The 12,500-nt window shown below is 60.7% G+C and overlaps 3 non-coding genes across 3 annotated transcripts in view; all 3 read right to left on the minus strand.

Moving 5' to 3' along the window:
• LOC142791237 (large subunit ribosomal RNA) overlaps positions 1 to 131 on the minus strand; it is a 3,958-nt gene extending 3,827 nt beyond the window's left edge. Inside the window, exon 1 of the ribosomal RNA XR_012890096.1 lies at positions 1 to 131. This exon is cut by the window's left edge and continues 3,827 nt beyond it. This is a non-coding gene — a ribosomal RNA (large subunit ribosomal RNA).
• A 1,154-nt stretch (positions 132 to 1,285) lies between these two features.
• LOC142791271 (5.8S ribosomal RNA) lies at positions 1,286 to 1,437 on the minus strand. The gene has a single exon (XR_012890121.1). It is a non-coding gene; the product is annotated as a 5.8S ribosomal RNA (ribosomal RNA).
• Positions 1,438 to 3,156: 1,719 nt separating this feature from the next.
• On the minus strand, positions 3,157 to 4,971 carry LOC142791293 (small subunit ribosomal RNA). Its single transcript, XR_012890142.1, has one exon. It is a non-coding gene; the product is annotated as a small subunit ribosomal RNA (ribosomal RNA).
• Between the last annotated feature and the right edge of the window lie 7,529 nt (positions 4,972 to 12,500).

The following is a 12,500-nucleotide window of genomic DNA, read 5'->3' on the forward strand; positions in this document are numbered from 1 at the left end:
AGGACGGGGGATTCGGTGCTGGGCTCGGTCCCGTTTCGCTCGCAGCTACTCGGGGAATCCCTGTTGGTTTTTTTTCCTCCGCTTAGTGATATGCTTAAATTCAGCGGGTTGTCTCGCCTGATCTGAGGTCGACAGCGGATACATTCGCTTCCATCAACTTCCTGCACGACCGCGTGCGCTCGCCCTACCAAGTGCGCCCGCAACCCTGTACAGGGCCACTTCTTCACAAGGCTGGCAATCGGCTTCCCCGCTGCACGCGTGCGGCGCACAACCGGTGTGACGTGGAAGTGACGGGACACGTTCGTAAACCCATCGCGAACCGAGTACGACGCCCTACCAAGTGCGCCCGCAACCCTGTACAGGGTCACATCTTCACAAGGCTGGCAAGCGGCATTCCGCTGCGCGCGTGCGTCGTCCGAGCAGTTGCGTGATAAACGACCGTGTCGAAAGCCCAAACACCGCCGAGGCCAGTCGCCGCCGCCGCAAGGGCAGCCACGCAGCCTGGCGAGAGGCATCGTCTCGTGTAGCGTCGCCCCCGCCCCAACTGGAGTGGCCCAGTTTTTTGAACGGGACGGGAACTGCGAAGCACTTAGACCGACGGCGGACTACGACGAGAACGCCTTAAGCTTCGCCAACGTTTCGCCAACTCGTGCGGGAGACTTTTTCCGCTTCGCGGCAAGTCGTCGCGCCGTGCTCTCCGCATCAACCGCGTACGCAGCGAACCGCAAACGTCGGGCGCAGCCTCCTCACCTCCCTGCGCTTTGCGCGCGAACGTTCCCTGTTCGCGCGGCAAAGCCTGGAGGAGGCACGGCCCCGCAGCGTGTTCGAGCGCCCGGTCTACGGGACACCCTGCTTACTTCGAGGGCAACAAGCGCAACGCAAGGCTGCGATCTCGCGCACTTTGCGCACGGCTGGAGAAGCTTTGCTGGCCGGCTTTCGCTCCTCGTGTTTACCGTGCGTTAAAGTTGCGCGTCCGTGGCTCTCGCAGCTCTTGCGCGCCCGGTCGCAGAGAGGAGTACGCAACCTCGACCGCACTTTCCCTGCAGGCTTCCTTCCGACTCGAAGTCCTGCGGCGGTCTCAACGAGGTGCCACATCCTCAATGCAGTCGGTCGCCCCCGTTTCGGTTGGGCTCTGGCACGACGGTCGCCACCGTCTCGCCCTTGAGTGGCCGCTGTTGGCGCTCGCTGTGAGGTGTTCAGCGTGCTGTCCGTGTTGCCGACGCGGTCAAAACGAGTCGACGGCTCACGTTCCCTTGTGCGCCGAAGGCTCTCTTGATATGTGATCCGACCCTCAGACAGACGAAGCCAAGGGAAGACCCAAGGCCGCAATGTGCGTTCAAAGAATCAGTGCTCAGTGTGTCCTGCAATTCACACAAGTCTCGCAGCTGGCTGCGTTCTTCATCGACCCGAGAACCGAGTGATCCACCGCTTAGAGTCGTGAAAAAGTGTTTGTTCAATTCCGTACAGTCAAAACCAAACGTTTCTGGCACTCGGCCAAACAGTGGCCAAGAAGGGCGCTTTTCAGCGCACGCTTGGACTCCAAAACTCTGCCGCGCCTTTTTCGGCTGCCGCAAATCGAGCAAACGGTGTGTTTCGGACGGCGTTTCGCTTCCGCTACTTGCGAGTGCTTTCGTGGTCCACCCCTCTATAAATACTCGGGAGGCGTCGAAGCCGGTTCTCCAAGCCGGACCCGTAGGTATCGTTGTGTGCTCGCTCTCATTGGCCCGCCTAACCAGAAAATGCCTGCGGTACACCCATTTGGATAAGAGTGCACGCAGATGCGGGCCTCGACGGCTACACATTTCCTCGGGCGGCCGCCTCCCGGCCTCCGTGGAGCGCGGGATGCACGGTCCCATCGACAAGCCTCTCCCGTTTTTACCGTGGCGTCGCGGTTCACCACGGCGGGCGGGTCGGTCTCCTCCGCATAAAAAGGGGGACCCCCGCTTTTTGTTCCACGAAATCGCACAAGCTTTTTTCGCATCCACGGTTTGCCACCGCACACCAAAATGCCGATCCGGCTGCCTACTTTAGCCAACAGGTGGAGCCAGGCGCGCCGTACTTGCGCGGCACTTCCCACGTCCACCGAAGTCGGTGCCAAGGACCACTTTCGGCGCCGGAGCCGCGTACGAGCCTACTCGAGGCGGAAGAACGAAGCCAGCAAGGGCCTGGCCGCAAGTGCGTTCAATTGTCGGGACGTCCAAGTCCCTCGTTCTTCCGTGCTTCCTCTTTCGGCAAGTCGTTGCGGCACCTTCCCAAAGCGCGCAGACCCGCTAATCGCGACGAGCGCGACGTGGCCGTGCCGCCTTTCCCTCGGCAGCAAGCAAAACGCCTGGCAACGTCGACGCTCCCCTAACCGCGATCTCGCACCGTGTTTCGTGTGGCGAATTCAAAAGCCGGCCGGCGCTGCTGCAACCATTACGGTCGGTACGCATACGCCGCGGAGGGCGGGACGGTCATCGGAGCGTGCGGTTCCTCCATCGAGTACTGCGCACCTCGGCCGTCGCATCGCCGTGCCATGACCGGCCGCGCGTCAACGCGAACCGGTGCCAGCGAGATCCCTCGCCTGCAAGAACCGACCGGCAGCCTCCGTCACCCGAGGACGCGGAGGCGCTTGCCGCGGACGGCGGGACGGTATGCACTGGTGCACAGCGGACCCGTCACATCGCCAGTTCCTTGACCGACCGCCGACGCTTGTGCCGTTCCTCTCGTACTTGGCAGTCGCCGCGCGATTGTCGGGTCTCGTTCTTGCACGCTCGAACGGTCGGGAGGGCACTCGGCTGGCGTTTCGGGAACGCGCAGCCTCGCCTTCTACCGACGTAACCACGACTCGCCGTTCGCGCTCCGCCGCTCCTGTTTACAGTACTAGGCGGTCCCGCAGCGGTCGGGTCGCGCATTTCGAGCGCTTCGAGCCACGGTGCAGTGGCGGGTCGAAAGCCGACCTATGAGTGCGTTGCGCCGTTTGTACCCGCGTCCGCCACCTGGCCGACCGTCCAAGGTCGCGGTGTTGGCGTCCGCTGGGCGCAACAATTTGTCACGGGGTGCCGCTCCACATTCAGGCAGCCCCGTGGGGAAAAGCCGACCCCGCGTCCAAACGGGGTCAGCGGCAGAAAGTGTCGGGCGCAGACGCAGCTGAGGCGCTCACCCTTCACAATCCGTTAATGATCCTTCCGCAGGTTCACCTACGGAAACCTTGTTACGACTTTTACTTCCTCTAAATGATCAAGTTTGGTCATCTTTCCAACAGACCGGCGCAACCGAAAGGCCGCGCCGGACATCGGTCCGAAGACCTCACTAAATCATTCAATCGGTAGTAGCGACGGGCGGTGTGTACAAAGGGCAGGGACGTAATCAACGCGAGCTTATGACTCGCGCTTACTGGGAATTCCTCGTTCAAGGGGAACAATTGCAAGCCCCTATCCCAATCACGAAAGAAGTTCCACGGGTTACCCAGTCTTTTCAGACAGGGATAAAGACACGCTGCTTCCTTCAGTGTAGCGCGCGTGCGGCCCCGGACATCTAAGGGCATCACAGACCTGTTATTGCTCTGTTTCGTGCGGCTAGGAGCCGCTTGTCCCTCTAAGAAGGTTGTAAGGTGCTGGGAACCCCGCACCTATTTAATAGGCTAGAGTCTCGTTCGTTATCGGAATTAACCAGACAAATCGCTCCACCAACTAAGAACGGCCATGCACCACCATCCACCGAATCAAGAAAGAGCTCTCAATCTGTCAATCCTCCCAGTGTCCGGGCCGGGTAAGTTTTCCCGTGTTGAGTCAAATTAAGCCGCAGGCTCCACTCCTGGTGGTGCCCTTCCGTCAATTCCTTTAAGTTTCAGCTTTGCAACCATACTTCCCCCGGAACCCAAATACTTTGGTTTCCCGGAAGCTGCCCGCCGAGTCATTTGAGTAACTCAGGCGGATCGCTGGTTGGCATCGTTTATGGTCAGAACTAGGGCGGTATCTGATCGCCTTCGAACCTCTGACTTTCGTTCTTGATCAATGAAAACATTCTTGGCAAATGCTTTCGCAGTAGTTCGTCTTGCGACGGTCCAAGAATTTCACCTCTAGCGCCGCAATACGAATGCCCCCGTCCGTCCCTCTTAATCATTACCTCGTATTCCAAAAACCAACAGAACAGAAACGAGGTCTTGTTCTATTATTCCATGCAAGTTTATTCAGGCGACTCGCCTGCGTTGAGCACTCTAATTTTTTCAAAGTAAAAGCACCGGCCATCTCGAGGCACACAATGAAGTGCACCAAGAAAGAACCGGCATGATGTTCAGTCCGAGCCGTCGCATCGGGTAGATGCACTACTCGTCTGGAACTGAGATCCAACTACGAGCTTTTTAACCGCAGCAGCTTTAGTATACGCTATTGGAGCTGGAATTACCGCGGCTGCTGGCACCAGACTTGCCCTCCAATTGATCCTCGTTAAAGGATTTAGAGTGTACTCATTTCAATTACGGGGCCTCAAAAGAGTCCCGTATTGTTATTTTTCGTCACTACCTCCCCGTGCCGGGAGTGGGTAATTTGCGCGCCTGCTGCCTTCCTTGGATGTGGTAGCCGTTTCTCAGGCTCCCTCTCCGGAATCGAACCCTGATTCTCCGTTACCCGTAACAACCATGGTAAGCAAGTAACCTACCATCGAAAGTTGATAAGGCAGACACTTGAAAGAAACGTCGCCGGCTCGTGGCCATGCGATCAGCACAAAGTTATCCAGAGTCACCACACAATACGGGCCGAAACCCGATCGATCTTGGTCTAATAAAAGCACCCGTTACCCAAAGGGCTCCAGGCTCACTGCATGTATTAGCTCTAGAATTGCCACAGTTATCCAAGTAGGAAGAAACGATCTAAGGAACCATAACTGATTTAATGAGCCATTCGCGGTTTCGCCTTATTTCGGCATGTACTTAGACATGCATGGCTTAATCTTTGAGACAAGCATATGATTACTGGCAGGATCAACCAGGTAATCGTTCGACTGCGCGTCCGTCCTCGCCCTCGGCGGGCCGGACGCAGTCTGTGTGCGGCGGAGGCCACCTTCAGGCGCCCCAACACGCTTATTTTGCACTCCGAGATGACGGCGTTCGAGCTCGCTACGGCACAACCTTCCCGAAAGACGAGTGGGAGCCGTGCGGCAAGAAGCACGTTCATGCTCGCTCTTTTTCGTTGCATCGACTCGGTCGCGCCGTGCGGGTTGCCCAAGCCCGCTGCACTGTCGGTGGACCGGCCGGAACTAGCAACGGAGCCGAGACTGCAAAGCCGCCAGACGACGGGTCACGCCCGCGTCTTCGGCGCTTTCGCATCTGAATCGCCCGAGGACGACACGGAACACACCTCGATATCGTGGTAAAACGGCACCGTCCGACAACCAGCCCCTAACGCATCAAGCGGATGAGGCTGCAGACGACTGCCGTGGATTCCCCTGGAGCAGACCCGAGGACACGCTTGACGAGGCCGAAGCCCGCCGCATATCAGACACCCGGTCGCTTTCGCGTACGCCGCTCACGAGAACCCCCACATAATAGCAGCGATAAGTACCCAGACCTCCTTGGGCCCTAATACGAGCGTACTCGAGAAAATTTCACCGCGGGTGTGCCCCGAAACGTGTGGCATGTTGAGCGTGCCACAAGTCTACGTCGCTCTCAAACCCGCCGAGGTCGTAGAATTTGCGACCCTACTCACGAAATTCCCACCGAGGATACGGCCGCAAACGTACCGCACCTTGGGTAGGCCACGAGTTTGTGCAACACTACGCTGACGGCACAGCACCGAGGTCGTGCGCGCACGCACGGGAAAATTCCGCCGCGGTTTCTGCCGAAAACGTGAGGCACCACGACTCTCCGCAAGTTCGCGTCGACTGCGAAAGACCGAAGTCGTGAACGACGTGTCCGCTACTCGCCGCCGACACGCTGGACACCAAACGTACAACGACTCGACGGCGTCGTAGAGGCCCACGACGCGGTTTTCCTTAACGACGTCTCGGCGTGGCACCGACAGGTTAGAACGGCCGACCAACGTTCCCTGTCCGCCGTTCGGCTCAGTCGAAGGGCTCGGCGACTTCGGCAACGCTGCGAAGCCGCACGGTGACGCACGCCATGTCCCCATTTTTTTTTTTCTTTCTGCGTCTGCCGGGGTGCCCCTATAATAGCAGCGATAAGCACCCAGACCGCCGTGGGTCGCTCGCCCCGGCTGACGTGGTTTTTCGTACTCCTGCGGCGGTCGCCGTCAAGCACGTCCAAATACGCTACTTTCGTGGGCGCATTCACGCTCTTTCGCTTCGCCGGAGTGCCAGCACTCACTCTGCCAAAAACGGCGAACATCCGAGCGGCGGTTCCCACTTTTGCGTCGGCGTCGCAAACCCCGCCCCGGCAGACGAGGTTTGCCGTACTCGTGCGACGGTGGCCGGCGGGCACGTCGAAAGACGCCGATATCGTGCGCGAATTGGCGCACCTTGGCTTCACCGGAGTGCCGCCACTGACTCCTCCAAAAACGGCGAAGATCCGAGCGGCGCTTCCCACTTTCGCATCGGCGTCCCGAACTCCGCCCCGGCTGACGCGGTTTACCGTACTCGTGCGACGGTCGCCGGCGAGCACGTGGAAAGACGCCGATATCGTGCCCGAATCGGCTCCGTTCGGCTTCGCCGGAGTGCCAGCACTGGCTCGGCGAAAGACGACGAACATCCGAGCGACGGTTCTCACTATTGCGTACGCGTCGCAAACCCCGCCCCGGCAGACGCACTTTGCCGTACTCGTGCGACGGTCGCCGGCGAGCACGTAGAAAGACGCCGATATCGTGCCGGAATCGGCCCCGTTTGGCTTCGCCGGAGTGCCAGCACTCACTCGGCCACAAACGGCGAACATCCGAGCGGCGGTTCCCACTTAGCCGTCGGCGTCCCGAACTCCGCCCCGGCAGACGCGGTTGCCGAGCTCGTGCGACTAGCGACCGCGAAGCCGTCTCGCGACGCCGCTTTCGTGCGCGGCTCCCACTGCGACCTGGGTCACCCGAGGTCGACGAGCAAAAAAGAATGTCGAAAAAAATTTTTTTTTTTTTTTGCGTCTGCCGGGGTGCCCCTATAATAGCAGCGATAAGCACCCAGACCGCCATGGGTCGCTCGCCCCGGCTGACGTGGTTTTTCGTTTTCCTGCGGTGGTCGTCGTCAAGCACGTCCAAACACGCCACTTTCGTGGGCGCATTCGCGCTCTTTCGCTTCGCCGGAGTGCCAGCACTCACTCTGCCAAAAACGGCGAACATCCGAGCGGCGGTTCCCACTTTTGCGTCGGCGTCGCAAACCCCGCCCCGGCAGACGAGGTTTGCCGTACTCGTGCGACGGTGGCCGGCGGGCACGTCGAAAGACGCCGATATCGTGCGCGAATTGGCGCACCTTGGCTTCACCGGAGTGCCGCCACTGACTCCTCCAAAAACGGCGAAGATCCGAGCGGCGCTTCCCACTTTCGCATCGGCGTCCCGAACTCCGCCCCGGCTGACGCGGTTTACCGTACTCGTGCGACGGTCGCCGGCGAGCACGTGGAAAGACGCCGATATCGTGCCCGAATCGGCTCCGTTCGGCTTCGCCGGATTGCCAGCACTGGCTCGGCGAAAGACGACGAACATCCGAGCGACGGTTCTCACTATTGCGTACGCGTCGCAAACCCCGCCCCGGCAGACGCACTTTGCCGTACTCGTGCGACGGTCGCCGGCGAGCACGTAGAAAGACGCCGATATCGTGCCGGAATCGGCCCCGTTTGGCTTCGCCGGAGTGCCAGCACTCACTCGGCCACAAACGGCGAACATCCGAGCGGCGGTTCCCACTTAGCCGTCGGCGTCCCGAACTCCGCCCCGGCAGACGCGGTTGCCGAGCTCGTGCGACTAGCGACCGCGAAGCCGTCTCGCGACGCCGCTTTCGTGCGCGGCTCCCACTGCGACCTGGGTCACCCGAGGTCGACGAGCAAAAAAGAATGTCGAAAAAAATTTTTTTTTTTTTTGCGTCTGCCGGGGTGCCCCTATAATAGCAGCGATAAGCACCCAGACCGCCATGGGTCGCTCGCCCCGGCTGACGTGGTTTTTCGTTTTCCTGCGGTGGTCGTCGTCAAGCACGTCCAAACACGCCACTTTCGTGGGCGCATTCGCGCTCTTTCGCTTCGCCGGAGTGCCAGCACTCACTCTGCCAAAAACGGCGAACATCCTAGTGGCGGTTCCCACTTTTGCGTCGGCGTCGCCAACCCCGCCCCGGCATACGCGGTTTGCCGTACTCGTGCGGCGGTGGCCGGCGGGCACGTCGAAAGACACCGATATCGTGCGCGAGTCGATGCTTCTTGGTCTCGCAGGAGGGCCGCCACTCACTCCTGCAAAAACGGCGAAGATCCGAGCGGCGCTTCCCACTTTTTCGTCGGCGTCGCAAACCTCGCCCCGGCAGACGCGCTTTGCCGTACTCGTGCGACGGTCGCCGGCGAGCACGTCGAAATACGCCGATATCGTGCCCGAATCGGCCCCGTTTCGCTTCGCCGGAGTGCCAGCACTCGCTCGGCCAAAGACGACGAACATCCGAGCGACGGTTCCCACTATTGCGTACGCGTCGCGAACCCCGCCCCGGCAGACGCGGTTTGCCGTACTCGTGCGGCGGTGGCCGGCGGGCACGTCGAAAGACGCCGATATCGTGCACGAATTGGCGCTCCTTGGCTTCACCGGAGTGCCAGCACTCACTCGGCTAAAAACGGCGAACATCCGAGCAGCGGTACCCACTTAGCCGTCGGCATCCCGAACTCCGCGCCGGCTGACGCGGTTGCCGAGCTCGTGCGACTAGCGACCGCGAACGCGTCTCGCGACGCCGCTTTCGTGCGCGGCTCCCATTGCGACCTGGGTTACCCGAGCTCGACCAGCAAAAAAGAAGGTCGAAAATTTTTTTTTTTTTTCTGCGTCTGCCGGGGTGCCCCTATAATAGCAGCGATAAGCACCCAGACCGCCGTGTGTCGCTCGCCCCGGCTGACGTGGTTTTTCGTACTCCTGCAGCGGTCGCCGTCACGCACGTCCAAATACGCCACTTTCGTGGGCGCATTCGCGCTCTTTCGCGTCGCCGGAGTGCCAGCACTCACTCTGCCAAAAACGGCCAACATCCGAGCGGCGGTTCCCACTTTTGCGTCGGCGTCGTAAACCCCGCCCCGGCAGACGCGGTTTGCCCTACTCGTGCGACGGTCGCCGGCGAGCGCGTCGAAAGACGCCGATATCGTGCGCTAATTGGCGCTCCTTGGCTTCTCCGGAGTGCCGCCACTCACTCCTCCAAAAACGGCGAAGATCCGAGCGGCGTTCTCCACTTTCGCATCGGCGTCCCGAACTCCGCCCGGGCTGACGCGGTTTACCGTACTCGTGCGACGGTCGCCGGCGGGCACGTCGAAAGACGCCGATATCGTGCCGTAATCGGCCCCGTTTGGCTTCGCCCGAGTGCCAGCACTCACTCGGCCAAAAACGGCGAACATCCGAGCAGCGTTTCCCACTTTCGCATCGGCGTCCCGAAGCCCGCCCCGGCAGACGCGGTTTGCCCTACTCGAGCGACGGTCGCCGGCGATCACGTCGAAAGGCGCCGAATTCGTGCACGAATCGATGCTTCTTGGTCTCGCAGGAGGGCCGCCACTCACTCCTGCAAAAACGGCGAAGATCCGAGTTGCGCTTCCCACTTTTTCGTCGGCGTCCCGAACTACGCCCCGGCTGACGCGGTTTACCGTACTCGTGCGACGGTCGCCGGCGGGCACTTCAAAATACGCCGATTTCGTGGGCGCATTCACGCTGTTTCGCTTCCCCGGAGTGCCAACACTCACTCTGCCGAAAGCGGCGATCATCCGAGCGGCGGTTCCCACTTTTGCGTCGGCTTCGCAAACGGCGCCCCGGCAGACGCGCTCGTGCGACGTACTCGTGCGACGGTCGCCGGCGAGCACGTCGAAAGACGCCGATATCGTGCTCGAATCGACCCCGTTTCGCTTCGCCGGAGTGCTGCCAGTCACGGCGCAGAAAACGGCGAACAAGTGTTTTTTTTTTTTTTTCCTAGAATTTGTGTTATAGAAGGCACATTTGATATCGGACGATAATTTTCAACTTTATCACGCGCACCGATTTTCGTGTAGAGGTTTGCAAGTTTATGGGAATTTCTCCACTTGGAATAATGCGATTTAGTAGTACTACGAGAACTTCATGGATGTACTCAAGGGTACGGGGCAAGTCAGTTACGTCAACACCTGCAGATTTTTTACACTTCAAACTGAAAATTGTTGGTTGTGAGTCCTCGTGTGATATTAAAGGCCGATTCGCTAACACATAGAACAAAGAAAGAAAGGAAGAAAAAACGCCCGCGCTCGCTCAAGAAACCTGGGTTCGCAACAAGTGGCAACAACAAGCAACCGAGCGAGTGCGCCAAAACCCGTGGCGGCCGAACAAACGCGAAGTCCCAACCGCGTCAGCCGGGGCGGCACGGGACAGGAAAAATCACTTCAGCCGGGGCGGCGGGGCACCGAATAAACCTCGTCACCTCGTCGCAGGATAAAAGAGGAAACAAAAAGTCTAAACAGCGTCTGCTGGAGCGAATGCGTAATAAAACAACAACAACAACAAAAAAAAAAACACCCGCGCTCAAGAAGTCTGCAATCACCACAAAAGGCGACTGTGACCGAGCAGCGTCAGCCGGGGCCGTGCGGAAACGGAAAAACCGCGACTACCGGGGCGTCGAGGCACCGAAAAATCCACTTCAGCCGCGGCGAAAAAAAAAACAAAAAGAAAGACGGAGGGGGGGGGGGGGGAACCACGTCTGCCGGGGCGAAGGAAAAAAAAAACGCGTCTGCCGGGGCGAGCCCGGGTGCGGCACCACCGGGAAAACTGTGGCAAACAGACATGGCGATCGAGTGAGTGGGCCGCCAGCCAGGCTCAGCCAAAAAGTGCAAAGTCCGAACTGCGTCAGCCGGGGCGGCAAAAACCACGTCAGCCGGGGCGGCGCAAAAAACCGCGTCTGCCGGGGCGGCACGAAACCGCGTCAGCCGGGGCGGCGCGAAAACTGCGTCAGCCGGGGCGAAAGAAAAAAAAAAAAAAAACGCGTCTGCCGGGGCGAGCCCGGGTGCGGCACCACCGGGAAAACTGTGGCAAACAGACATGGCGATCGAGTGAGTGGGCCGCCAGCCAGGCACAGCCGAAAAGTGCAAAGTCCGAACCGTGTCAGCCGGGGCGGCAAAAAACCGCGTCTGCCGGGGCGGCACGAAACCGCGTCAGCCGGGGCGGCGCGAAACCGCGTCAGCCGGGGCGGCGCGAAAACTGCGTCAGCCGGGGCGAGCCCGGGTGCGGCACCACCGGGAAAACTGTGGCAAACAGACATGGCGATCGAGTGAGTGGGCCGCCAGCCAGGCTCAGCCAAAAAGTGCCAAGTCCGAACTGCGTCAGCCGGGGCGGCAAAAAACCGCGTCAGCCGGGGCGGCGCAAAAAACCGCGTCTGCCGGGGCGGCGCGAAAACCGCGTCTGCCGGGGCGGCGCGAAAACTGCGTCAGCCGGGGCGAAAGAAAAAAAAAACGCGTCTGCCGGGGCGAGCCCGGGTGCGGCACCACCGGGAAAACTGTGGCAAACAGACATGGCGATCGAGTGAGTGGGCCGCCAGCAAGGCTCAGCCAAAAAGTGCTAAGTCCGAACTGCGTCAGCTGGGGCGGCAAAAAACCGCGTCTGCCGGGGCGGCACGAAACCGCGTCAGCCGGGGCGGCGCGAAAACCGCGTCTGCCGGGGCGGCACGAAACCGCGTCAGCCGGGGCGGCGCGAAAACTGCGTCAGCCGGGGCGAGCCCGGGTGCGGCACCACCGGGAAAACTGTGGCAAACAGACATGGCGATCGAGTGAGTGGGCCGCCAGCCAGGCACAGCCGAAAAGTGCTAAGTCCGAACTGCGTCAGCCGGGGCGGCAAAAACCGCGTCAGCCGGGGCGGCGCGAAAACCGCGTCTGCCGGGGCGGCACGAAACCGCGTCAGCCGGGGCGGCGCGAAAACTGCGTCAGCCGGGGCGAGCCCGGGTGCGGCACCACCGGGAAAACTGTGGCTAACAGACATGGCGATCGAGTGAGTGGGCCACCAGCCAGGCTCAGCCAAAAAGTGCTAAGTCCGAACTGCGTCAGCCGGGGCGGCAAAAACCGCGTCAGCCGGGGCGGCGCAAAAAACCGCGTCTGCCGGGGCGGCACGAAACCGCGTCAGCCGGGGCGGCGCGAAAACTGCGTCAGCCGGGGCGAAAGAAAAAAAAAAAACGCGTCTGCCGGGGCGAGCCCGGGTGCGGCACCACCGGGAAAACTGTGGCAAACAGACATGGCGATCGAGTGAGTGGGCCGCCAGCCAGGCACAGCCGAAAAGTGCCAAGTCCGAACTGCGTCAGCCGGGGCGGCAAAAAACCGCGTCAGCCGGGGCGGCGCAAAAAACCGCGTCTGCCGGGGCGGCACGAAACCGCGTCAGCCGGGGCGGCGCGAAAACTGCGTCAGCCGGGGCGAGCCCGGGTGC

The sequence above is a fragment of the Rhipicephalus microplus genome, unplaced genomic scaffold (genome assembly GCF_043290135.1).
Source record: "Rhipicephalus microplus isolate Deutch F79 unplaced genomic scaffold, USDA_Rmic scaffold_156, whole genome shotgun sequence".
NCBI lineage: Eukaryota > Metazoa > Arthropoda > Arachnida > Ixodida > Ixodidae > Rhipicephalus > Rhipicephalus microplus.